At 49.5% G+C, this 16,077-nt stretch overlaps 2 non-coding genes across 2 annotated transcripts; both read left to right on the forward strand.

Moving 5' to 3' along the window:
* Nucleotides 1-7,803: 7,803 nt before the first annotated feature.
* Nucleotides 7,804-7,876, forward strand: Trnar-ccg (transfer RNA arginine (anticodon CCG)). Its single transcript has one exon. It is a non-coding gene; the product is annotated as a tRNA-Arg (tRNA).
* A 7,028-nt stretch (nucleotides 7,877-14,904) lies between these two features.
* Trnat-ggu (transfer RNA threonine (anticodon GGU)) lies at nucleotides 14,905-14,977 on the forward strand. The gene has a single exon. It is a non-coding gene; the product is annotated as a tRNA-Thr (tRNA).
* Nucleotides 14,978-16,077: the final 1,100 nt, after the last annotated feature.

Raw genomic sequence — 16,077 nt, forward strand, 5'->3', positions numbered from 1 at the left:
ATTTTTTTTTCTTATGAGAGAAGTTCTACGCCTTCTTATTGATTGCAAGTGATTCAAGCGCCTCTTGGTAGCAATCCAGACCTGCTTAAAGCCAGTTTTATTTAGAAAGTCGGTATATCGGTGCGTCTCGGTGCGGTGAAGGACACTTCATATTGGTGGGAAGAGCAGAGGCATAGATCCCTGCTAAATTTCAAGTAGTCATACTCTGGCCTATCCAGGAAAGCGTTAGAGTGGCCACTGAGCCAGAGATGGCGTTGAGCAAACAAGGCAAGAACTGCGAGCCGAGCCGCGCACTTCCTTTTTCTTTGCGTCCAAGTGGCATCGAGTGCACTCTTCCCCGCAATCCTTCTCAATAAAACTATGCACCCTTCCCAATCAAGTGGTTCCCGGCACACGCAGGTACGGTGTCGGCACGTGCTGAGAACCACAATGAAACCGCACACGCTCGTGCGCGCGAACTCACTAACCGCGCCGAGCAAAGTGGCGGAGAGCACTTGTGGCACAGCACACGAGAGAGAGAGAGAGAGAGAGAGAGAGAGAACAACCTTTATTAATGCCTGCAATTAGGAGCGAGCCCCGAAGGGGCGAGCCTCTAAGACGCGGCCACGACGTCGTGTCGGCGTGCTCTACTAGCCGCTGCCAGACCACGCACCGCAGGTCCCGGGGTGTGCCCGGATCCCGCAGGCATGATCAAAGGCATCTGGCGTTCGAGGGCTGCCTCCACTTGCTGGACGGCCCGGAGTTGTGAGTCGTATGTGGATGATATCATGCCTTCCGTGATGGTCGGGGGGGAGCTGCGTCTGTGTGGCAGCCTCATGCGGGTGCAGTTCACAGTCCCACAGTATGTGGGCCATCGTTGCTCTAGCTGACTCACACACACGGCACACATCAGACTCGTAGATTTCAGGGCACACGTGCATCCCTAGCACCGGGGTCAGAAGAGACCCGGTTTGTAGTTGGCGGTATAGCACCGCTTCTTTCCTTGAAAGTTTTGGGTGAGGCGGGGGTCTCGTCCGTCGGTTGTGGCGGTAGCATGCCAGGATGTCCCCGTACCTCGTGATGGGGGCACACTCGGGAGTCGCCGCCCGCTCAGCAGACGTGGCCGTTGCGTCGTCGTCCGCCGCGCGGAGTGTGAGCGCGCCCGCAGCGGCGTCGGCCCGGTTGGCGAGACCCGCTCCGCTGTGGAGGGGGCCCGCGTGTGCGGGGAACCACCGCAGAGTCACTGGGGTGGTCGGGGGATGCGTGGCACTAAGCACTTTCACAGCACTGGCACTCACTGTGTTTGTGGCGTATCTAAGCACTGCAGTTCGCGAGTCACTGAGTACTGTTGTGCACGTCGGGTCCACCATGGCCAAGGCAATGGCCATTTCCTCTGCCTGGTGTGGGTCCGCTGCGGCGAAGCTGCCCGTGCTGCGTGTTTCTCCGGTGACGGCGTCCACCACCACCGCTGCGTAGGTGCCCGGTCGGTGCGGGTATGCCGCTGCGTCGGCGTATTTGGCTCCTCTGTCGTTGGCATATAGAGTTGTGAGGGCACGGGCCCGTGCAAGCCGTCGTTCGCTATTGTGCTCCGGGTGCATGTGCTTGGGGATCGGGCTAACGGTGAGTCGCCGTGCCGTTGTCGCTGGTAGTGGGACGGTATCCTCGGGCTCGGTGGAGGAGAGTCACGCCAATTTTTTGCAGGATTGATCGTCCAGTACGTGTCTGGGACAAGCGTTCGTATTGTGCTGTTCTCTGGGCGTCGATGATCTCGTCGAGGGTGTTATGGACGCCTAGCTCAAGGAGCCTGTCGGTGCTCGTGCTCTGCAGTAAGCCAAGTGCCGCCTTGTAAGCTTTACGAATGGTCGCATCCAGCTTTACACGCTCCGCTGCGGTCCAATTATGGTACGCCGCCACGTATGCGATGTGACTGATCGCAAAAGAGTGGACGAGCCTGGTGAGGCTATCCTCTTTCATGCCTGTCCTGCGAGTGGCCACTCTGCGGATTAGGCGCATTGCCGCTGCTACCTTGGCGGTGATTTTGGTGACCGTGGCGCAGTTTCTGCGCCGGCTGTCGAGAAGCATCCCTAGGACTCGTAGGGTCCTCACGTGGGGGATCGTGCTGCCGCTCATCGTGCGTATAGTGATGTTTGCTGGTGCTGGGACCTTGGTGCGGGCCTGTCTCGGTGGGATGATGAGCAGCTCCGACTTGGAAGGGGAGCAGACAAGGCCCGTCCCTTGCAGTGTTGTTTCGATGGTACTCACCGCCGTCTGTAACGTGTCTTCAATGTGGCCGTCACTGCCGCCGGCGACCCACAGCGTTATATCGTCGGCGTAAATCGTGTGGCCGACGCCGGGTACGCAGGCGAGCTCGGTGGCCACTCCGATCATCACAAGGTTGAAGAGGAGCGGGGAGATCACCGAGCCCTGCGGAGTACCGACGCTTCCCAGGGACTTCTGTGGGAGTTGGAGATCGCCGGCGTGGATGGTAGTTGTGCGGTCCGTCAGAAAGTCTCTAATGTAGGCGTACGCCCTGCGACCCATGTTCAGGTGGGAGACCTGTTCAAGGATAGCGGCGTGGCGTAGCCTATCGAAGGCGCTTTGTAGGTCCAGCCCCAGCACCGCCCGGTTGTCCAGGGTACGGGTGGGATCGTCAATTATTTCGTGCTTAAGTAGGAGCATGGCCTCCTGCGTACTCAGCTTAGCTCGGTACCCTATGATCGTGTTGGGGTATAGTGCGGAGCCCTCTAAGTATCGTTGCCACCTGTTAAGCACGACGTGTTCGAGTACTTTCCCGACACATGAGGTTAGGGAGATGGGTCGTAGGTTGTCGATATACGGCGGCTTGCCCTGTTTGGGTAGCAGGACCGTCTTGGCCGTCTTCCACTGTCGCGGCAGGCGACCGTTTCTCCGGCACGTGTTAAAGTAACGCGTGAGTGCCGTGATAGCCGCGTCGCTAAGGTTGCGAAGAGCTTTGTTGGTGACTTTGTCGGGGCCTGCTGCCGATCTGCTATTGAGCGTTTGCAGGACCGCCCGTACTTCCCATTCCTCAATGTCATTGTCTAGGTCTGCGTTCTCGAGGCCAGCGTACTCGGGGTGGTTGTCCACTGGAGCGGTAGGAAGGTAACGGTCGTTGAGACGCCTGCACACTTCCTGCTCCCCGAGCTCTGCTATGGCCTTCTGCAACGTGCGCGCCAGGCAGTGTCGCTGCTCTCCTTTGGACTTGGTCTCGTCGAGGAGAAAGCGTAGTAGTTGCCACGTTCTGCTCTTGTGCATTTGACCGTCGGCCTCTTGGCATACCGCGTGCCATTGTTGACGGCAGAGCACCTTACTATGTTGCTCAATGGCTTTGTTGAGTAGTGCTACTTTCTTTCGGAGTTTGCGGTTAGTTCGCTGTCTTCGCCACCTGTGCTGTATGGATTGTTTAGCTTCGATGAGGTGGGCTAGCCGGCTGTCCACCTGGGTGATGGAGTCGCCGGTTTCGAGGTCTGTGGTTGCCGCTTCGGTTGCTTGAGCGAGCGCTCGAGACCATGCTTCGATGTCGTCTATGTCCTCGGATGCTTCAAGGGATTGGCGGAACGTGTTCCAGTCGGTGATCCTCTGCGTGCTCGTGGCCGGGGTAGTTGCCGTCGCATTTGTAGGTAGGGTGATCTCAATGATGAAGTGGTCGCTACCGAGGTTTCGGCCCGTGTTGAGCCACTGTGCCATCTTTCCGTTGCGTCCTGGCCTGATAAACGTTAGGTCGGGTGTGGTGTCCCTTGTGGTGGACGTACCGATGCGCGTCGGGTTGGTGGGGTCGGTGAGAAGATGGAAGCCGGCGTCTGTGGCGTCGTCGATGAGGTCTCGGCCTTTCGTGGTGGTCTTGAGGTAGCCCCAGTCTTGATGCGGGGCGTTAAAGTCCCCGCATAGTAAGACGGTATTGTGCTGTGCCTGTCGAAGGGTCTTGTGTATGAGTGCGCGGAACTTCTGTTGGCGATGTGCAGGATTGCTGTACACGTTGACGATGAATGTGCTCTCTTTGCGTTTCTTGGTACCCGTGACTAGCTCGATGGCGCAGTGCTCTATGGCGCTGCGGCCAAGGATGTCGTGCTCGATGAACGTGATGCCTTTCCTGATCAGGGCACAGACGCCTCTACCCACGCCTTTCCCGGCGTCTCGCGCGCTTGGAGGGCTTGCATGCGTGCGATAGCCAGGGAGGGTTGGCGGGGTCTCGCTGTGCGTTTCCTGAATGAGTATGACGTCTGGTGGACGATTGAGATGTTGTATGTGCTGTTGTAGTACCGCTCGCTTGTTGTTGTAGCCGTTGGAATTCCATTGCCAGATCAGGAGGTCCTTGTGTTTCTTTACCGGTGTTCTGGCCATGTTGGTCGCTGCTGTTGGGTATGGTCGTGATCGTGTTGGGTATGCTGTTGGGTATGGTCGCTGCTGTTGGGTATGGTCGTATGGCATGTCAGTGCAGTTGCTGAGGAACGTTTGGATTTGAAGGAGAGTAGCTTGCATCGCTTGCATGTTACCTTGCATCGCCTGGCACGTTTGCTCTATTGTTGTGAGCCGGGCCTCGACTGCTGTAAGTCGCTCATCGTGCTGGTCCAGTCGGGCTAGGATGTATGATATCTTCGTGCGCTTGGCGGGTCCTAGCGCTCTTCGTTTGGGAATAGGTGCGGAGGTCTTGTCGTCTCGGGGGTTTGGCTCGGCTATGGATTCCGTCATCTCGTCATCGTCTTCAGACAGGTCGTTTTGAGGTACGACTGCGCCGGGTGTAGGCAGTGCGGGTTGGGGTGGTGGCGTTGGCATGCGTTGTCGTTGTGGTTGGGGCTGTTGCTGTAGGGCCAGAAGTTGCGATAGCTTTGCATTGATGGCCGTGATGGTAGCGTCTTGCTCTGCGACTTTCTGCCGAAGCTGCTCGTTCTCGAGTCGTAGTGCAGCAAACATCTCGTCATGGGGTTGTGAAAGTTTGGGCTGCTTGCTTTCCGGCGTGCGGGCGACGTCTGCCCAGGCCACTCGTTCGCGCGAACGTGACTGCTGCTGCTTGCCTCGACTGGCACTACGTCCACGGCTCTGAGAGCGCCGCCTGCTGCTGCTGCGGTGTCGAGAGCGGCTGCGCCGCGTCGCAGCTGGCGCGTTGCGTGTCGGCAGCTGCGGGAAGGTGGCTGGGCCTAATGGCGGCGGTTGCTGCGCCTCGTGTTTCCGTTCCCATCGCCTTCGTGTTACCACGTATGACGTCTTGTATCGATTCGTACACCCTGGCGTTCCCGTGGGGTGTTTGCCTCCGCATAGCTTGCAGTGGGGGACACATTCCGTTTCGTGGTTGGGACCTGGATTGACTGCGCCGCAAGCGAAGCACACTTTAGCGTTAGGGTTTGGGCATACGTCGCTCCTGTGCCCCACTTTGCCACATTGCCTGCAGACCTCGTAGTGTTGCCTGTATAGGCTGCATTTGACCAGTATGGCGCCATACTTTACGTAGTTCGGGACTTCCTGCCCAGCGAAGAGGACAATCACTGTAGTGGACGTTCCGATGCGGTGGGCCTCCATCGCAAGCGGGTTGGAGGGGTTCACGATGTTAGCTAACAGGTCGTCGTTTGCGTCTTGCACTGCAATTCCACGGATGATACCCTTTACCGTTCCGGTGGGAGCCGTGCGGTATGCGTGTGTATCGTAGCTCTGCCCTCCGATGGTGAGGGAGCGTACTCGGGCATAACGTGCGGCTCGATCCTCGTCCGGGGTGCTCACGACGATGATGTTTTGGGCCGCGTTCGTGCATATGGTGTCCTCGCTTGCCGTGCTCTTTGTCATTCCCGCCGCCGCGATGACGGCCGACATGAGGGTAGAGGCTACCGTGCGGCCTACATGCAGACCGCCGCGTGGCCGCATTACTATCTTGAGTTCCTCTCGTGGCAGCGTCGGTGGCATGCGTGCTGCCTTCGTAATGTTAGCGGCCACGCGGCGTGCGTACGCGGCCCGGTTGGTTGTGGTAGGTGCTTGTGTCGTGGTTTTGGACTCACCGGTGGCAGGGTGGGCCATTCGTTGCTTCACTTGCTTGCCGGACGCCTTCCACCCCTCCGTGTCCGTCGGAGAGAGGTCGGCTCCTGGTACCACGATGGTCGTTCTTCCGGCACTCCGGTCGACTTGAAATGTAGAATTCTTCGTTGCCGCTGCTTGCGCATCAATCGGTGCGCTAGTGTCCATGTCTGTGGCCATCTCTTCGGCGTTCGCCGGTCCCTCGAGCGGGTTAGGGTTAGGCCGCAAGGCCGCCGCCGCCGCGCTCGGGGCGTACTCGTGCTAGGCCTAAGCTAGGCTTAGCCGGGGTGCCTCGCCGGGCGCACGCAAACCGTCGATAAATTGATGAAATCTCGTACCTCGGGACCAAATCAGGTATCGTTCCACTCCGTGAGGTGTACTGCACGTAGTGGTGAGGAAGAATCGTTGGTCGTAACTAAGTAACGCTGCGTAATTGGGCATTAAAGCGGGAACCGACGTGAAGTACGTCTGCACTCTCCGGCGACCGTAGCGCCCTCTCACACAGCACACGAGACCGAATGACTACCTACAAAGAAATTACTCAGGCCTATCGACTTGCGAGACGCAAGCTCCCGCCCCCCTGCAAAGGATTGAGCAGGGAGCAGGCGGTCATCTATAGGCAACTCCAAACAAAGACGGTCCCGAGCCCCTACCTAAAGCACAAGATGTACCCGGAGACATACCCTGATGCCATCGGTCGGGTGTGTCGCAAAGCTCCAGCAAGACTCGAGCACATCGTCTGGGATTGCCTCGCATACCCGGATGAATCAAACACAAGAACGATGCCACCTGCCTTCGAGGAGGCGGTGCGGACTGAAGACCCAAATCGTCAACTACAGGCTGTCCAGCGAGTCATCGTGGCGCTGGCCAAGCAGGAGGACCCCGGCGACCCGGTGACGGGGAGCGGAGGACCCCTAGCCGGGATTGCTACATCTGCGGTGACGACTCCGGCCAAGTCATGAAGACCTAGCAATAGGACTTCATTCACAGGCCCCAAAAAGTTTTTCCAATCCAATCCCATTCGCGTATAACGACCGTCGACTAACGACAATGATGGTTGAAGGCGAAGCTTTCTCGTGATGAATTGTTTGGCTGGCCAATCCAACACTGTCAGCTTGTGCTACTCTGGAGGTATACGCACCACTTTTCTAGAATACCCGCAGCAACTCTCGGTATTTTGTCTCACTTCACCCAAGATCATTCATCGTCATCTTCAGAGACAGTTGGCTTTTTGGCAGGGCGTATTGGCGCACAACTGCACCAGTGAGGACAATAAAGCTATGTTTAAAAAGTTAAAGGGGCTTAATCATTCAGTGTGTGCTGTATCTTTCGTCTGGACAACAGGCCATGTGACGAAACGATGTGGCCATGATGACGTCGACGTATGCTCGCTCACTCAGCCGCGAAGGCGCCCGTTGCTCCCTTAGTCAGCGTCTGGTAAATTAAATGACTGATAAAACCCAGATGTATTCATTCATTCATTCATTCATTCATTCATTCATTCATTCATTCACTATTTCCTTCCTGTTTTTTGTGTACCCAAAACAACCATAGGGCTTTTACCATAATACACTTGTCGTAGCTATTTCTGGACCTTCTGTTTGAAACTACTGATTGTAGTCCCATTCTCTTTAAGCACATTTAGCTTTCGCGAGACAAAGTGTTCATACGATGAGGGTGTCCACGCGGGAATGTTGTCCGCTTCTGTCCTATTTGCAGTTAACTGTATTCAATATTATTAGCATTCTTCTACACTCGGAGAATAAGCGGGTTAACGCTGCTTGCCTACACATTTCAGTAGAAAATGTCCGCGTGGCCTAATGGATAAGGCGTCTGATTCCGGATCAGAAGATTGCAGGTTCGAGTCCTGTCGCGGACGTTCAGTTTACTTTTTAGTTTTTTAAGTGAAGTTGTTTATTCTCAATTTCCTTTTTTGGTTTCTTTTGGTGCGGAATATGAAAGATTGTGTACTTGAGCGTGAGCCGTTTACTGTGTCCTTTAGCTACTTTTCAGGTGTAAAATTATACTATCACTTCCCCAATGGCTGCGTTTCTCAGGTACCTGCTGGCCCTACGACAAGTATTGTTATATGTTCTGTATGTAATATTATTGAGTAATTTGGTATAAACGGCATCTTATTGCACCCTTTTACCGAGTCCCTTGTTTTGATCTGATTGTTGTGTACATTATTGATACCCCATCATGTTTTGCTATCTGCTGTATTTATTCATGCGTTGTAATCCCTCTCCGAGGACGTAGTGTCGGACACGCGACTTTGAGAGCCTCGCTGCCATATTTAATAAATTGCTGTTGTTCTTCTACAACAGAGAAATAACCTATTCTTCTTGTTCACAAGAAGAAAAGCAAAAGCAGGTAGCAAAGTAAAGGTTTGAGGAGACTGTAGAAATAAAGAACAATAAGTAAGGTCACAAGAGTTGTCCAGTCAGACGGCAGGTCGCTAGAAAAGCATGTAGCTCAGTTTTGTGTAAAAACATCAGTGGAGACTTGCAGCACATGTCCTATATCCACTCTTGGCCGTTACCGGTTTATCGAATCGGTCATTAGCCTCTTTAAGTGCATTATGTTGGGTAAACTTCGTGTCTTGGCACATCCAAGGAGAAGATGTTGGCGCCCCCCTCATCCACCGGAGCTGGACGATTGGGACAGGTTCCTGTATCTTCTAGTGTGGGTCCCCAAATCGAGGTGATTAAAGGTATATATATATATATATATATATATATATATATATATATATATATATATATATATATATATATATATATATATATATATATATATATATATATATATATATATATATATATATATATATATATATATATATATATATATATATATATATATATATATATATATCAGGGTGTCGAACCGGAACCGAACCGAACCGAAAACCGGAACTGAACCGAAAAAAGAAATAACGGTTACCGGTTCATGCCGAAATGGTTCGACCCTCCGTTCTTGATATTGCACAGTCAATGCAATTCAGGTCTTTTTTTTTTCACGTGCCATCAACTTCGTAAACGCTCGCGCACATTCCACGCCAGACAGTTGAACACTATCACGCTCTATGAAACAATGTAGCAATGGTCTGTTGCGGCTAAAACCGCGAGGATAGTGCAAGCTGACCAAACGAAATTTCATTCTCAGCAGCTTGCAGGGGATATAAAACGACTTTGCCCTTCCCCAGCTGCGACTTTATCGGACCAATCAGGCTGCAGGAGTGCTCCAGTGCGCAACAGCGAAAGCACACACCCGATGTGTGCAAACCTTTTGCATTTCATAATTTGTTTAAAAGGTCCGACACCTGCAAATAGTTAATACTTGACAAGTGTGACCGCAGGAGCTGCTCAGTGGCTAAGCCGTTTGCTGCTGACCACAAGGGGCCTCGATCTCCCTTCCCCACGACCGTTTTTCTGAAGTAGATGGAAATCGAGAACGTCGGTGTATCGAGATTTTGATCCACGTTTAATATCACCAGCTGGTTAAAATAAGTCTGCTGGCCTGCAACATAAGCTGCGCCTCGAAGCAGAGATATAGCACGGGGCATCAAATGCGCCAGTTTTTTTTAATGTGTTTAATGGAAAACAACAAAAAGAAAAAGGCGAATCACGTTGTTTTAAAATATTAAGCAAAAAGTAAGTAAAACCGAATATGTAAGAAAAAAACCTCCAAAACGTGGATATTGCTCTATACTGTTCCTTGCCCTGCCTTTCACAACCAAACCTGTCATCAATGCGAAGGAAGTGAGTTCCGTGGTCAGTTTTTGGGGACAGTACAGTGGACAAGTTCCGTTTTTTACAGATACAAATAACAACAGATATATCAGGGAAAACTGTTAAGGTGCGCACTTAATCGCTTGGCAAGAAACTAGAGCCCTCGACCTTGTCTTGGAATAAGAAATGGTAACAAAGCAGATGACACGTGCAGAAAGGCAGGCCGGTACCTCACACTGTCCCATTCGCCCAGCGATCATCTTTTCTGCTTGTTCTGCAGTTTTGTCTCTTTCCGATTTGCTTTTTTCGAAGTTGCACTTGTACTGACTGCCCAACTCGCTACATTACTTCTACTGCTACTCGTTCCGGAGGGGAGTACTGCTGTGCGCGAATTAAAGAGCGCCTAACCAAAAAAGTTCCATCTCATACTCCGCGCGTCCAATTTCCCTTTCCTTTTTTCACAGCATAATCTGTTATAAGATTCCGCAATGTAGCACACGGAACGATGGCAGGGGTCAGGTGGTAGGATGACATACAGATTGTAATGCGCGCATCCGGTATAGCTATCGCAAAAAGAATTGCAGTGGTCAGAGCAATAATGCAGTGACTGAGCGTTAACTAAAGCTTACTTTTAACAAAAGTGTGGCTAACACATTCGATAAGGTGACAGCTAACAAATTATTCAGGGTGACCAAATAATCTTATTCATTAGTAGTATTTATGTGCCTGTTGTAGGATTTTTCTATTTTGTTAGAAATACAAAAAATGTGCGTCATTGGTATTAAGCACGCATTGGCATTTGAACGAACCAGTACGCAGGCCTAAATTTAAGGCTTCAAGGTTAGCGTGATGGGCGGTTTCATAGTGACGATTGCGATTTCAACAAAAAAGGAAAGGGCAGAAAATATATCCCACCTCATATCTCTTGGCGGTGGCCTTATGAATAGTCGCAAGGACAACATAAAGTCTGAGCGAGAAAGTAGGGGGTGAATCGTCGCCGCTTCATCTTTTAAATATGATAGTCTTTCTTGGGCTACTTAAACCCAGAAATTTTGGTCTGTCTGTATGTCTGTCCGTCTGTCTGTCCGTCTGTCTGTCTGTGACTCGATTCAGCCACCCGGCCAAAGTAAAACAACGCCTGCGCAATAGTCTTATATAGTCACAGCTAAATCTACCCGTCTAAGTCCGGTGTAATGTTCATACCTGTCAACATTGTTGAAGAAGAACAAGACATTACGCAAATATAAGACAACAAATTAATACAGAAGTGATGTCTGCAGTTTTCCTTTATAAGAAATCATACATGCTTGACTTTGGCGAAATTAAATACTTCATCAACTCCAGAAAAAAAATTCACTTCGCTGTCGCCTGCTGTCGCCCGCGCCACTATAGCTTCTTGCGGCATTGTAAGGAACCAACTGGCAACAGTCACGAAAGGTTCCACTAGATAGGTTCCACGTTCTGCTTGCAACGCACGTGGAGTAAGGAAACGCGGTTGTTGAAGTAGGGCGCCTCGATTCACGCGCGTCTTCGCCGTACGGCAGCGTTGCCGTCGAGACACCTGGTTTGGAGCAGTGGAACGCGGCAAATTTTAAATGATTTAAGCAAACCTTTGGCGTCTTTACCTTGGGAGGAGCGCGACGCAAGAGGAATAACATGAGAGGTGAGCGAGAAAGTGAAGGGAGGCATTTACTTGGCAAAAGTCGATAAAGACTATCGTCTTTTTACGACATTTGCAACGAAAGAAGCGGATACGTGGCCAATTTTTTTTTTCTAATATATCGTGATTGTTTAAAGTTTGCTTTGCAATTGCGCCACTGCCTTTGGGGAACAGCAGCATTTTGAATTTTGGTTTGTGTTTTGATTTGATTGTCGTTTTAAACTACTAAGTGATTTCTTCTAATTTCAGTGATAATTGAACTCATCGAACCGGTTCGCGAACCGGTTCAAGCTCCCGAACCGGTTCGCGAACCGGTTCGGTACGTGATTATGTCGAACCGGAACTGAACCGTAACGAAATTATTTCACCCGAACCCGAACCGTAACCGAACCGGTATTTTTTTCGGTTCGAAACCCTGATATATATAGAAAGGGGAGAAAAAATGCCCGCCAGGTGGGATCCGAACCCACGACCTCCAGAATACCGGTCTTGCGCGATAACCACTACGCTACCGGCGGGGCTATTTTTTCCCTCCACTTTCTGGAGTATTTATGTCAATGTAATTTTTTCCTGTGCTTGGGGGTCGTAGCCAGCGCCACTCCGATTTCTTGGGGTGAGGGGGACCCTCTTTTAAACCCCCGGGCCGTGACTCGAGTATCTACGACATGTCGAGAGTAGTCGACCAGCGTTGAACCCTCTCAAGCTCCCTATCGCACCAAGACTGCCAGAACAGAGGCCCTCGCTATGCATGTAGAGAATCAGAATAGGAAATGAGGGGCTCGTTGAAATAAGACCGAATAAGGGTTGGCAGTCAAGAAAACCTCTGAAAGCAAAGGGGTGAATAGGGTAGGTCATTGAAACAGATGAATTTTTTTGAGTCAGAAAGAACGTGGTGAAAAAATGCCCGCCGGGTGGGATCCGATCCCACGACCTCCAGGTGGGATCCGAACCCAGGAACCCGGGTGGGATCCGAACCCACAGCCGTTATTCTGTCTTAATTCACCGAGCCCCTCCTGTCGCATTTCTAAAACGCTATATATATATATATATATATATATATATATATATATATATATATATATATATATATATATATATATATATATATATATATATATATATATATATATATATATATATATATATATATATATATATATATATATATATATATATATATATATATATATATATATATATATATATATATATACAGAAATAAGGGTTGGCAGTCGAGAAAACCTCGGAAAGCAAAGGGGAGGATGTGGTAGATCACTGAAACAGATTAAGAATTTGGAAAGAAAGAAAGAAAGTGAAGTAAAAATGCCCGCCAGGTGGGATCCGAACCCGATCCCACCTGGCGGGCATTTTTACTTCACTTTCTTTCTTTCTTTCCAAATTCTTAATCTGTTTCAGTGATCTACCACATCCTCCCCTTTGCTTTCCGAGGTTTTCTCGACTGCCAACCCTTATTTCTGTGTTATTTTCAACGAGCCCCTCATTTTCCTATATATATATATATATATATGTATATATATATATATATATATATATATATATATATATATATATATATATATATATATCCCTTTAATGCCGGAATTAAGAAATAGGCCACAAATTAATTAAAATTCTTTTTTCGTGTTTCGGCTTTAAACCGACACCGTGATTACATTCCACAGTTGTATTGTCTGGGATGCAACTTTATCGCCTACTTGGTCCTTATCGCCAACTTGGGTTATCCACTTGTTTGGGTTTTTTTTTTTTGTGTTGCAAAAAGATTGGTCTGCTGGACGATGTGATCCAGTAAGCTGTCATCAAAAAACTCTGAAATATTCACTATGTGCTCGCACAGTGTCATTTTCAGGAAGAGTGGTATTCCAGGATGGTATTTCCCGCTGTTCTTGACAGTCTGTTTTTTTTTCACTCGACTGTCTGCTGTGCAGAGGCAGTTGGCAAAGGCACTACGTCACCGTTTTCATCTTTACTGCTTTGACGGAGGCTCTCCCAATGGTGCAGCTCGTCCTTGTGCATGAGAATCGTAGTCAACATCGTCGCCATCACCGTCACTAAATCAGATATCGTCACTGTTATCCTCAGGTGGCAGGCGCGTGCGAAGCCCTTTTCTTCCATACAACGATCCGACATCCATCCTCTGCCACGAAATAAAAAAAAAACCGTCATACCTGCAGTCACCGAGAACTGCCTAAATGGCCCAGTGTGAAAGCATGAAAACAAGAAGCATGCAACAAAAAACGTATTTTTAGACAATGTTACAACTCATGGGAAGTCTCCTGAATGCGTACAAATAGAAAAAAAATTGGGGGACCTTGTACTCACTATGGTTAAGCAGAAAACGACGAAGAAGTGAGAGCTGTCGCACGTGCCGCGCGCAGTCCGCCAACCGATGGACAGACTGGGTTTAATTTTCAACACCTTATACGAGATGGCGCTACATGCCTGGAGCGCAACCACCACCTCTTTGCCGCAAACACATCACAGCCGCCGCTGAAGGAGCAGGTTTCGCGAGTTGGTTGGCCAGCTTCATTCAGTATGTCGCGAATTCACGACAACCGGCATTATATATATATATATATATACATATATATATATATATATATATATATATATATATATATATATATATATATATATATATATATATATATATATATATATATATATATATATATATATATATATATATATCTGTTTCAATGACCTACCACATCCTCCCCTTTGCTTTCCGAGGTTTTCTTGACTGCCAACCCTTATTTCTGTGTTATTTCTACGAGCCCCTCATTTCCTATTCTGATTCGCTACATGCAAACCGAGGGCATCTGTTCTGACAGTCTTGGTGCCATACGGAGCTTAAGAGGGTTCAACGCTGGTTGACCAATCTCGACATGTCGTAGACACTCGAGTCACGGCCCGGGGATTAAAAAGAAGGTCCCCTTCACCCCGAGAAGTCAGAGTGGCGCTGGCTACCACCCCCAAGCACAGGAAAAAATTACATTGACATAAATACCCCAGAAAGCGGAGGAGAAAATCGCCCCGATGGTAGCGTAGTGGTTATTGCACCAGACCGGTATTCTGGAGGTCGTGGGTTCGGATCCCACCTGGCGGGCATTTTTCTCCGCTTTCTTTCTTTCTTTCCAAATTCTTTATCTGTTTCAATGACCTACCACATCCTCCCCTTTGCTTTCCGAGGTTTTCTTGACTGCCAACCCTTATTTCTGTGTTATTTCTACGAGCCCCTCATTTCCTATTCTGATTCGCTACATGCATAGCGAGGGCCTCTGTTCTGGCAGTCTTGGTGCCATAGGGAGCTTAAGAGGGTTCAACGCTAGTTGACCACTCTCGACATGTCGTAGACACTCGAGTCACGGCCCGGGGATTAAAAAGAAGGTCCCCTTCACCCCGAGAAGTCAGAGTGGCGCTGGCTACCACCCCCAAGCACAGGAAAAAATTACATTGACCTAAATACCCCAGAAAGCGCAGCAGAAAATCGCCCCGCCGGTAGCGTAGTGGTTATCGCACCAGACTGGTATTCTGGAGGTCGTGGGTTCGGATCCCACCTGGCGGACATTTTTTCTCCGCTTTCTTTCTTTCTTTCCAAATTCTTTATCTGTTTCAATGACCTACCCCATCCTCCCCTTTGCTTTCCGAGGTATTCTTGACTGCCAACCCTTATTTCTGTGTTATTTCTACGAGCCCCTCATTTCCTATTCTGATTCGCTATATATATATATATATATATATATATATATATATATATATATATATATATATATATATATATATATATATATATACACGTAGGACGAAGGTACGATGGGACCGGTAAAAATATACCGTAAAGGAGAAGACTAACGGGCAACGAAGGAAAGTTTATTTAATAAACATTCGTTCATTACCTGTTAGTCTCCTCGTTTAACAGTATATATACAGGGTGTTGGGGCGATAATTGGACCACTTTAAATTTTTTTCTGAACGAACCGCCGCTTTGTTCGCGCACAAACTTCACACGAAGGTCGCATTTTGTGGTCTATTTTGTTTGGCACCGGGAACAACGACGGTACTTACCTCGTTTTTCTGAAAATAAATGAAGGCGATTTTCGCCTATGGGGAAATGGCGGCTGATTTAGACGTGCGAGCAAGCGCAAGTTGATTTTGGAATGACGGCGCCACCTGGGGTATGGAGAGCGCAACCCATGTTTCGGATTCACGGTAGGAAGGCGTCAAATGGTGTAGCAGACGATCAGAAAATATTTTTGGTCCCTAGTTTACGATGATCACAAATACTTGGATAACAGTTGGCGCTTCAATCGGGCAGTGTAAGCTGCGTCTATCCTCAGTATGATGGCCTCCTCATGTCAACAAACTGCTGCATTACGAGCCGCAAAAAGGCAAGGATGCCGACGGGCAAATGCCGCAAACGTGACAGATTTGGTGCGAAGAGAAACCCAAGCCGGAAGCGGAACGCGTTCGCGCGTTCACGGTTCAAGCTACGAACTCAGCCTCTCGCGTTCCGCAAGCTGACATAGTCGCAACGCAACCGTATGCCGTACACAGAACGGAGCAGGCCCGAAGTGGTCGCACCTTTCCCGAAGCGACCCGCCAGCAGGACATCGCTCGCTATGCACACCCACAAGACAGCCATCGACCCGCAAATCAGGCTAATTT

The sequence above is a fragment of the Haemaphysalis longicornis genome, unplaced genomic scaffold (genome assembly GCF_048455015.1).
Source record: "Haemaphysalis longicornis isolate Haplotype H1 unplaced genomic scaffold, Haemaphysalis longicornis Haplotype H1 scaffold_1, whole genome shotgun sequence".
NCBI lineage: Eukaryota > Metazoa > Arthropoda > Arachnida > Ixodida > Ixodidae > Haemaphysalis > Haemaphysalis longicornis.